This window comes from Triticum dicoccoides, chromosome 3B (genome assembly GCF_002162155.2).
Source record: "Triticum dicoccoides isolate Atlit2015 ecotype Zavitan chromosome 3B, WEW_v2.0, whole genome shotgun sequence".
In the NCBI taxonomy this organism is placed as follows: Eukaryota; Viridiplantae; Streptophyta; class Magnoliopsida; order Poales; family Poaceae; genus Triticum; species Triticum dicoccoides.
The window spans coordinates 129,181,898-129,192,951 of record NC_041385.1 but is presented as its reverse complement, the minus strand read 5'-3'; positions in this window follow the sequence as shown (position 1 = coordinate 129,192,951).

Genomic DNA, 11,054 nt, shown 5'->3' with positions numbered 1-11,054 from the left:
CTCAAGCTACCACATAGCTGCACTGGCCTCGCGACTAAGTGCTCACACTAAGGACATCTGCCATGACAAATCCACGACAGCAGGCGAGTAAAGGCCAGGGGCGCGGGGCGAGCGAACGCGGCGGCTCGGGTGCATGCACGTGCAAAACGCGCGCTCTGGCCGCGCCCAGAGCACGCCCACCAGGTGTTCGGTGAAATGCCAGGGCTTGCTAGGAGGCTAGGGTGGAGATGGGGTTTAACAGTATTAGGTTAGGGTAGTCTAGAGGCTTAGTGGACATGGTGGTTAGGCAAAGCAAGTAGGTCCAGTGTGCAAACAAAAACTCATGTCAAATCTGACCATGCACACAAGGTGCTTGACAGAATGCCACATGCACCTAGGCACTTCTTGGGGTGGCCAAACTCTCCAGACTAGTGTCTCTTTAGGTGTAGGTGATGGTGGCAAGGTCATTTGGGCAAAGCGAGAAACTTGCTAGTGCAAGTTTTGCAAATCTTCAGTTTTGGACAGAAAGAAAAGGCATGATTGCATGGACCAAACATACTCCAATGGGTCCACTCTCCTGGACTTAAGGGTTTTGCAGGGTGGTCTATAAGCAGGAAAAAGAATCAAGGGAAAAAGGGCAAGTTAAAATATGGTTGCAGTACAAATCATCAAGTTGGACCAGAATGAAAATGAGGATGATTTACTCAAAAATTTTCAAAGGACATAACTGGGTTTTTGCATAAAGATGAATAATATACTCCTACTGACCTCCCCTAATTTTGGTGGAAGTTTTAAAGAAATATTTAAATAGGTTGTAGTGCAAAAGTGAAATTTGACCAGATTTGAAAACTAGGGGTAAATCTAAAAATCACCAAATGACCAAAGAATATTTTTGCATAAAAGTGATTTTGGGACATCATAGGTCATCCCCAAATTTTGGTGTGATTTTTAAATGAATTTATCAAGAGGTTGCAGTGCAAATGGGACCCTAAAACTTATGAAAAACCAATTTAGAGAAATAAAGCTCAGGGAAAAATAATTGTATAAATAATCCCACTGACAAAAGAATTATTTTATTTGAGAGGGTAAATAAGTCCAATAATGATTGAAAAGTTTTCACTTTGGGTAAGAACTCCATAATATTAAAGAAAAGAATGGTTCCGAAATCAAAAGGAAATCCAGAAAATAAAAGTTTAAGTTTCCTGGCAAAATTTTAATTAATAAAACAAGGTTAAAATTTTTGGGGTGTCACACTTGTGTGGATTTTCCTTCGTCCAGTTGACGATAGGTGGGACCAAGTTAGTAGCGAAATCATTTCTGTAGGCATTTACAGCTGCATATACTGCGTGCTGTAGCAAATCATGTTTCTCCTCGGCTGCTCTTTGCGCGTCCTTGGTTGCTTTTTTCTCGACCGCAAGCTTCACCTTCTCATTGATGTCCGCCTGACTAAGCTTCTTTTTCTGCTTCTTGGTCTTCGGGACCTTGTTGTAAAACACCTTCCAGGTGGCGCGGTCTCCGACGTCGTGCACACGTCCATATTGTGGCCGCTGTCCCAAAGGGAGACCCTTAAGTTCATTCAAGGCCCGGTTGAGAGGGGTGTCGCACTTGGGCCTCATCGGTGAAGTAGAGCTTTCGGCTGCAAGCTGGTGTTGCTTCTCCTATAGAAGAAACGTGAACCGTTTACGAATGTGTAGTCGACTTGATCAGGAGCTAAATGTAAGGTGGTAAAAGAATAACTACCAGTAATCTAATCAATGTCCTTGTGATCTCGTCCGTGTAAAAAACCTTCTTTTTCTTATCCCACTTGTTGCGGGCCCTGATGAAGTCACGCTCCAAGGATTTGGTGAACTTCGCGAAGGGGTCTGGGAGACCCACGGCTTCACGTTCTGCATCATCCTTATCCCATATGGGCCTTTTGCCAAGGTAGCCACGGCTTCCGAGGTGATGCTTCCCCGTGTTCCTTTGCTGAAGGCTCTTGAATTTCGCAGCCTTAGCCTTGGCTGCCTCGGTAGTGCAAGTGTCACGGAACTTTTCAAACTCCTCTTCTGTAAGTGTTGGAGTTTCCTCCAGAATCTTGGACAGGGGTTCCTCAGCCTCAATAGCTCGTTTCACCCTCCCTTTCCAAGAGGCCAAATCATTTTTGAACATGCCCATGGTGTGGTTGTTAATACTTTTCATCTTTGGGACATCCCACGGTAGCTCTATGCTATCATCTCAGTTGAGGAACTTTAATCTCTTGTGCAACTTCGTCAGGAGCAACTGCCACAAATGTTCTTTACTCCTTAAGTCATCGTCGTTGATGCTCGCGCATTCCCATAGGATGCATCCTACTTGGTTCCCGTAGCACTTGTGAGGTTTTTCCGGCTCTAATGGCTCAAACTTGCCAGGTGCCATCTTTGTGATCACCAGTCGTCTGGTGCCGAGTTTGTTAGGTTTTTGTATCCTCTGATTCTTCTGCTTCTTCTCTCCAGTAGTGGCATCGGCGTCGGTATCTTCCCCTCCGATCTTGGCACCGCCATCGGTGCCGGCGCCGTCGGTGTCGATGTCGGTGTCAGTACCATCATCGGGGATGACCTGCAAACTTTGACTGTGCCTAGCAGACAAAAAGTCGAGGTACTCTTGTTCACCCTGATAATCCATCTCATTTGCATCTTGGTCAGAAGGCCCGGTTTCTTCATTTTCGACATGTTTCCTATGATTAAGTCTCCTCGTTTAATTCTAAAACTATAAAAAAATGAGAAATGACATAAAAAAAGATCTATGTTTGTTGGAATGCCGTTCCCAGCAACTCCCTGCACTCGATATGCCTACTTTCTAGCACAAGTCATGCCAAAATTCAAGAAAAATTTCGGCATGACCTTTGCTAAAAAGTGGACATATTGAGCACTTGAAATTCGCTGAAACGAAAATGAATCGACATTCTAGCAAAACTTAGTCCACTCGGATCATTTACCCTACACATCACATGTCCAAATGACATGCCCAAATCACATGTCGACATATCACATGTCCACTTCAAATTTGCATATAAAAGGAAGAAAAATATAGAACTTGAAGAAAAATGCAAGAAGTCATGTTTTTTTAAAAATATAGAACTAATCTGTCCACTTCAAATTCTTTTTTTTAAATAGCAACAATTGCTTTAACTAAAAAATTTAAATAGCAACAATGGCTTTAACTAATCTGTCCTAGGTTTCATACTAATGCTAATTAACTAACTATCACTATAAAATTTAAATAACAACAATTGCTTTAACTAAAAAATGCAAGAAACCTATATAATCAATTCTGTTTTTTCTTACACTAAAAAATAGCCTAGGGTTCATACTATTTCATAATACTAACTAGCATTAAATAGCAGAGAAGAGGGGAGGGAGAGGGCTTACAGAGGGTAGAGAGAGAGAGATGGGGTCAAGGGAGACGGTGCGGCAGCGAGGCAAGGCGGGGTCGGGGGAGACGGCACGGCACGGAGGGTCGCCAGGGTCGGGGGAGACGGGGCCGAGCGCGGGGACGGGGCGAGCGCCAGGGTTGGGGGAGAGCGCCAGGATGGGGTCGAGGGCTCCGGCGGCGACGACACAAGGGAAGAGAGAGTGGGGATTTGGGGGGAAAAGCAGAGGCGGGAAGAAGCAGAGAGAGTGAGTATTTTGGGGGTTAAGTTGAGGTAGAAGTAGCGCATTCCAGACAAACGCGCTATAACTAAGTTAGCTATAGCACTTTTGCACAGACCGCGCTACTACTATTACAGATAGCTATATCGTTTTTGTTAGAAAGCGCTACTACTGTTGCAGATAGCGATAGCGTTTTTCTGCAGAAAGCTCTACTGCTATAGCCAGTACCTATAGCAGTTTTCCTATTTGTTTCTTCTATTTTCTTTTCCTTTGTTTTCTCTCCCTTTTTTATTTTCTTTTCCTTTTTTCCGAGAGCAGTGAATGAAGGGAAGGTGATACAATGTATATAACTAAGGTGATATATATTGCATCATTTGACGATTAAGTATGTATAAAAAAAAGGAACATATATATTACATCATTTGACCAATGCATAATGGCCAAGTGTGTACACAAAATAGGAACATATATATTACATAATTTGACCGATAGCGTGTGGTTCCTCAGCATTGACTTTTTCATTTTTGAGTGAGCTTCTTTCCCTTCTTGTTCGTTGAAGAATAATTGAGCCCCTCATTGTGACTTTTCCTTTTCCATGGAGTACGATCTTTCTTAGGTACTGCATTATTGATTCTTCTTTTGACATATACTTCATCGCCATTGCCATCTTCCCTCATTGGGTTGCCGTACTGGTCGTAGTCTTCGTCGTTGGCGACTCCATCCATTTCAATGATGTTCCTTTTGCCTCTCCTCACGACAACACAGCTGGGATTGAATGGGTTGGTTATGAAGAAGGATTGTGTCACATGCTTAGCGTGTACCCATGGCTCATTTTTTGCGATAGCGTTCACAGTAGCGCTCTTGGCGTTGGGTATAGTCATGGTAGTGAATACCGGTTTTCTCTTTCAACATTCTTAGCCCATCTGACATGGAACATCGTCGCGTTGTGCAGTCCAGAGTAGTTAAGCTCCTAGATCTCCTCGACCCTTCCTTAAAATCTCTCAGTTGTGTCATTGTCGCTGCCGGTCATGCATGCCATCGTCACCCCTGAGTTCTGATCATCACTGTCCATATCTTTGGCCTCCGTGTTGAACGTGTATCCGTTGATATCGTATGCCTGATAGGTGACGAGGTTGGGCGAGGGGCCATGTGATAAGGCGTATATGAGCAATCCGTCCTTAGAGCCCTCTTCCGCGGGATTAGCAATAATATGCTCTTTGAACCAATGCAGGAAAGTGGAGGTGTGCTCTCTAGTAACGTCAGTGTCCGTCCTGCATACCCCCAGGTCACGATACTTCTTTGCGATAATTTCTTTGTGCCATGCCACGAAAGGATCTACCTCGTCTAGGTGTTGTAGCACTACCAAGTTTGCTTTGTCAAAGTCGTCGCGTCGATCTGAGTATGCCACGTGCAGTTCCCTACGACCGTTGGAGTAGCCTTGTCCTTCGAGCCTCTCATTGTGCTTGTTAACGGGCAAACCAACACCAACACCAGGCGGCTGGTCCGTGCCATATAGAAAATTCTCACAGAAAGAGATGCACTCTTGTGTCAGATAGCCATGGACGATGCTTCCATCCGGATGGGACATGTTACGAACGAATCCTTTGATGATCCCATTCATCCTCTCAAACGACATCATGTTGTGTAGGAATGACGGCCCCAGGTCTATTAAGTCGTCCACAATATGGACACAAAGATGCACCATGACGTTAAAGAACGCGGGCGGGAGGTACATCTCAAGCTCATTCAGTATCACAACAATCTCTTCCTGTAGCCTTCGGAGCTGCTTCACACTGATCGACTTTCGAGAGATGACTCGAAAAAGTTGCAGAGACCAATAAGAGTGTCACGGATGTGCTTGTCCATTATCCCTCTAAGGGCAACGGGTAGTATTTGCATCATCATCACATGACAGTCATGGGACTTCAACCCACTGAACTTTTCTTGTTCGTGTCTAGATATCTACTCATCTTGCCACAGTAACCGGAACTAACTTTGACTCTGGTAAGGCACTTAAATAATTGATCGATCTCAGGCGGACTTAAGGTGAAGCAAGAAGGGGGGCAATAATCCTCTTCCTTTACTTTTTTGCCCTTCTTCTCCCGCGCCTCTGTCTCCGTCTCTGTCTTGTCTGACTTTTTACGGGGCGGCATGTGCAGATCTTCCCTGATTTCCAAATCTTGAAAGTCTTTTCTTGCCTTCGGCCCATCCTTGGTCTTATCCGGCATGTTCATGAGTGTCGCGAGCAAGCTCTCAAGGACATTCTTACAGATATGCATTTGATCAAGGCAATTAGGTCTGTCGAGTTTGTGCCAGTACTCTAAGTCCCAGAACACAGACCTCATCTTCCATACCTTCAGCAGCAGCTCCGACGCCTTTTTCATCGTCTTTCCCGGTGCGGAGCACTGCTCCCAGTTTTTCAATAGCTCATCGATTTTGGCGCCGCTTCGCTTACATGGAGGTCCTCGATGCTTACCGTGAACATTGAATAGATCTCGACAGTTTCTCCATGGGCCGTCCTTCTCGAGCCATCTTCGATGCCCCATGTACACGATTTTCCCAGACCTGCCCTCTTTCCTTGATGTTAGCTGCTGAGACATCATATCATCCATGCACCGCGTGCATCCATGATATCCATGGCACACCTGGCCTGCGACATATCTATAACCGAGATAGTCGTGCACCGTCGTGATCAGCGCGACTCTCATGTAGAAATACTCGCCTTTGCTGGCGTCCCATGTCTTGGCCGGTGTTTTCCATAATGTGTCTAACTCCTCTTGAAGTACCCCCAACTACAGACTAATATTATTTCCTGGTTGTTTCGGCCCTTGAATCAGCATGCTCATGTGAATGTACTTTGACTTCATGCACAACCAGGGAGAGGTTGTACATCCATACAAACACAGACCATGTGCTATGGTTGGTGTTCTGGTTTTAAAATGGATTCATGCCATCGGTACACATGCCGAGCATGATGTTCCTTGCATCACATTCGAAATACCGATAGAAGTCGTTCAACGCTCTCCACTGGCTTCCATCCTTGATGTATCTCAGCTTCGGATCATCTCCATCGTCGGGCTTCTTCCTCTCCACGTGCCAGCGCATGAGCTTTTCTTCATTGGGATCTACAAAATACCGCTGGAGACGGGGAGTGATCGGTAATTACCATACAACTTTCTGGGGAGATTTCTTCCCGGCCTTCTTGTATCGAGAAGCATTGCACATCGGACAGGTTGTTTTTTCCATGTGCTCCTTCCGATAAATTATGCAATCGTTGATGTAGGCATGGTATCTAACGTGCGGTAGATCAAGAGGGCACACGATCTTCTTGGCCTCATCCACACTAGTAGGACATAGATTCCCCACGGGAAGAACATCCTTTAGGTACTTGAGATGCACATCAAGGCTAGTGTTGGTCCATTCGTTTTTAACCTTCGTCTTCAGGAGTTGGAGCATGAAACTCAAGCGGGTCACCTCAGGATTGCAACCATCATACAATGGAGTGTTCGAGTCTACCACCAGTTGCTGCAGCTTAGCCTCCTCTCTAGAAGCAACTCTCTCAGTACTCGTCTCCTTGCGAAGCAGTGCTTGAACATGAGGGTCTCGCACGATTGAACTTAGTACCGACGAACTCTGCATCATGGAGTTCACGTTCTCGCCAGCGCCATGTCTGGCCCCTTCTCCGCCGCCATGTCCGGCCCCTTCTCCTCCATCATGTCTGGCCCCTTCTCCTCTACCATGTCCGGCCTCTTCCCTGCCGCCATTATCGATCATCTTTTCATCTTGCCCCATGTCGTCATTGCCTGTCCCGTCGGCGTCCTCAACATCATCATCCTCATCTTCAATTATCCACCGAGTATAGCCATCCATGAAACCAGTCATGAGCAGGTGCGCTTCGACACGACCATCGTCATAGGGGTTGAGCCAAACTATTCCTTTGCATCTTCAACACAGACATAAAACCTCGGTCAAGTTATTTTCTTTCATGTCCTGCACCGCCGACCGCAACCACCTATCCACCATCGTTCCACTGACCATCATAAATTCCTGCACGGTAATAATAAACAAATTGATTATAAAAATGTGTGCATGCATCAAAGTCATACAAAAATTCGGCATGACCTTCCCTAAAAATAGGACATATAGAGTTTGCCCGAAATTCGCCGAAACGGAAATAAATCGACATTTCGGCAAAACATAGGCAACTCAAGCACAATTCAGCTACAACTCAAGCCACACACACAATTTCCATCATATCATGCGATTTTATGTCATATCGCACACATACACATATCTCCATTCTTGTGAAAGCACAAATTTTTAATCACCTATCTCAAGATCAAGCACGGTGATGATGATGTCGATCGGTGTCACCACACACCTAGGGAATGATCAAAAGTGGACAAAGCTTACTTCTTGAGATGGCTAGGTCTAGTTAGGGAGGTACATAGCTCACTTCATTAAATGGGTAGATTTACCAAGCTAGTTGGGGAAGGAGATGACTTTATCTAGTGGAGGGAGAGGAAAAGAGAAAGGAGATGCATTAATGGAGGTGGTGTAAGCTAGCTAGGAGTAATAAAGAGAGAAAAAGGAAGGTAGAAGAAGGAGAGTAATGGGGAAGAAGTAGTGAGGAAGAAGCAAAGTGAGGGAGAGAGGAGGTGGGAGGTAGGTGATGGATTCATGTACCTAGGGTAGGGTCATAGACCTGATCTAAGTACCCTACCCAAGGACACCCTTAGAAGAGATCACCTTCCAGTCGACCAAGGAGGAACCCTCTCGACTGACTAGAAGGACTCGACCATGAAGACTCACTCGACCATGAAGACTCACTCGACCACCAGAAGGTCAGGAGGCACTCTGCACTGCAACGGCCTGTAATTGAATAGACTTTATGGTAGTTAAGACACTTTATGTGGGGCGTTACCAGTAACGCCCCAGACTTAATGTACTTTAAACCCTTAATTACGTGGGCTGGCAGGGGTCCTGGCGCACTCTATATAAGCCACCCCCCTCCACAGGCAGAAGGGTTCGCACCCCTGTAACACATACATACATAATCCACTCGACCACCTCAGGGCTCCGAGACGTAGGGCTTTTACTTCCTCCGAGAAGGGCCTGAACTCGTACATCGCTTGTGTTTACAACCTCTCCATAGCTAGGACCTTGCCTCTCCATACCTACCCCCACTCTACTGTCAGACTTAGAACCACGACAGTTGGCGCCCACCTTGGGACAGGTGTTTTAGCGATTTTGTGGAGAAGTTGCGGTACTTCCGAGTACTTTCATCATGATGACTGCTGGAGTTTTGGTCAAGGGGCGCGAGATCCGTCTCGGCGCTCTCACCTTTGTCGCCGACGACTCCGCGTGGCTCCAGGAGGCTCCACTCGACGTTGATGCTCTCCCCGTCCGCGGTGCGACGCATTTTTGCGCATGTGTCCGCGGTGTTCTGCTGTGGCAACCGTCGACCCCGTATCGGTCGACTCCTTTATCGGCCACCCGCCCGGTCTCCCACCAGCGCAAGCGCTCTGGTCGGTCGAGGCTTCAGCGGTGGGTGAAGCACGCGGTGGCTCGCCAGACGGCCATCGCCCAAGTTGCGGCAATCGAGCCCGACGAATCTCTCTACGGCCTGTTCGATCTGTCGACTGGCTCTGTAGAGACTGCATCCGAATGCGATAGCAGTGATCCGGCGGCGGAAATTCTCATGGTCGACGGACCGCGCAGTCCTCCCGGCTTCGCCCATGGGGGCGGAGCAGGCGGTGGTGGTGACCCCGCACAAGATCACGAAGAATACCAGCCCGAGACACTCGACTCTCTGCAGAGAGAAGAGCTTCGCTGCAGGAACATGGATGCCCTGCATACTCCCATCGCGGGAGAAACCCCCGAGGCTCGCGCCTTGGAGGAGGCACGTTTGGCCAATGTGGCTGAACGCACTCGTCTGGAGAACCTTCAGCGAGCACTCGACGAGCGCACGCGGCAACGAGTCCCCGACGCCAATCGACGTCAACTCTTTCCGCCGACTCAGGTATATCGAACCCCAATCCAGAATTTAGTAGTTGAAACCCGTATAGCAGAGTCCATCCAGCCTTCTCAGTCGGAAGCTGGGAGAGGCTTGATGCAAATCAGAGATTTACTCCGAGCAGCAGGAGATCAGAACTCAGCCATGTCGCAGTCGCGCAACAGAATTCACAGTCGATCCGTCGCTGCGAATACGGTTCAGTCGGCTCACAGTCCCAGATCGCCTCCGCGGCGGGAAGGGCGCGACAACCGGCGAGATCAATATGGAGACCGGCACGACCGAGATGACAGGCGTCGAGTGCCCGCTTCCCCTCCGAGGGATGGGTCTTACGCTCCTCGGTGACAGGATGACAGGCGTCAGTTCAGTGCGGGGTGAAGAGCTCCAGTCGACCCCAGGGAACCAGGCTTCGACGCGCGATCCATCATCGTGCAAGGCTTGGTCGACCGGAACAGAGCCCATCGAGGCGGACCCGAGAGAGATGCACCCACAAGCAGTCGAGTGCATGTTTCTGGTCCAGAGTGTTTTAGCAGGGCTATCAGAGCTGCAGTGATTCCCCCCAATTTTAGGTTGGCAACAGGAGTCAGCAAATTCACTGGGGAGTCCAAGCCTGAAACTTGGCTTGAAGATTACCGAGTGGCTGTTCAGATTGGTGGTGGGAACGACGAGGTGGCCATGAAGCATTTGCCCCTCATGTTGGAAGGTTCTGCCAGAGCATGGTTGAATCAGTTACCTCCTAGCAGTATTTACACTTGGGAAGATTTGTCCCGAGTGTTCGTCAGAACTTTTGAAGGAACTTGCAAGCGACCAGCTGGTTTGACAGAGCTGCAAGTCTGTGTGCAGAAGACCAATGAGACTCTCCGAGAGTACATTCAGAGGTGGATCACTCTGCACCATACTGTGGAAAATGTGTCTGATCATCAGGCAGTTTGCGCCTTCAAAGATGGCGTCAAGAACAGAGAATTGAGTCTAAAGTTTGGTCGAACCGGGGACATGACCCTGAGTCAAATGATGGAGATTGCTACCAAGTACGCCAACGGCGAGGAAGAGGACCGACTCCGAAGCGGCAAGTACAAGCCAAGTCAGTCGGAGAAGGGAAATTCCAGTCGGAAACAGAAGCGGAAAGCCGAGCCAGCAGCTCCTGGAGAGGCCCTGGCCGTGACTCAGGGAAAGTTCAAGGGGAAGCCAAAAGGATCCTGGAATCCTAAGAAAGTAAAGGATAAAGAAGGAAACGACGTGATGGATATGCCGTGTCACATCCACACGAAGAAAGATGAAGAGGGCAACATCATTTACCCAAAGCACACCACTCGCCAGTGTCGACTCCTGATCCAGCAGTTTCAGGGAAAACAGTCTAAGGACAAGGAGAAGGAGTCGGACAAGGCCGAAGACAAAGAGGACAGTGAGGGAGGATATCCGCATGTCAACTCCACTCTGATGATCTTCCCAGATGT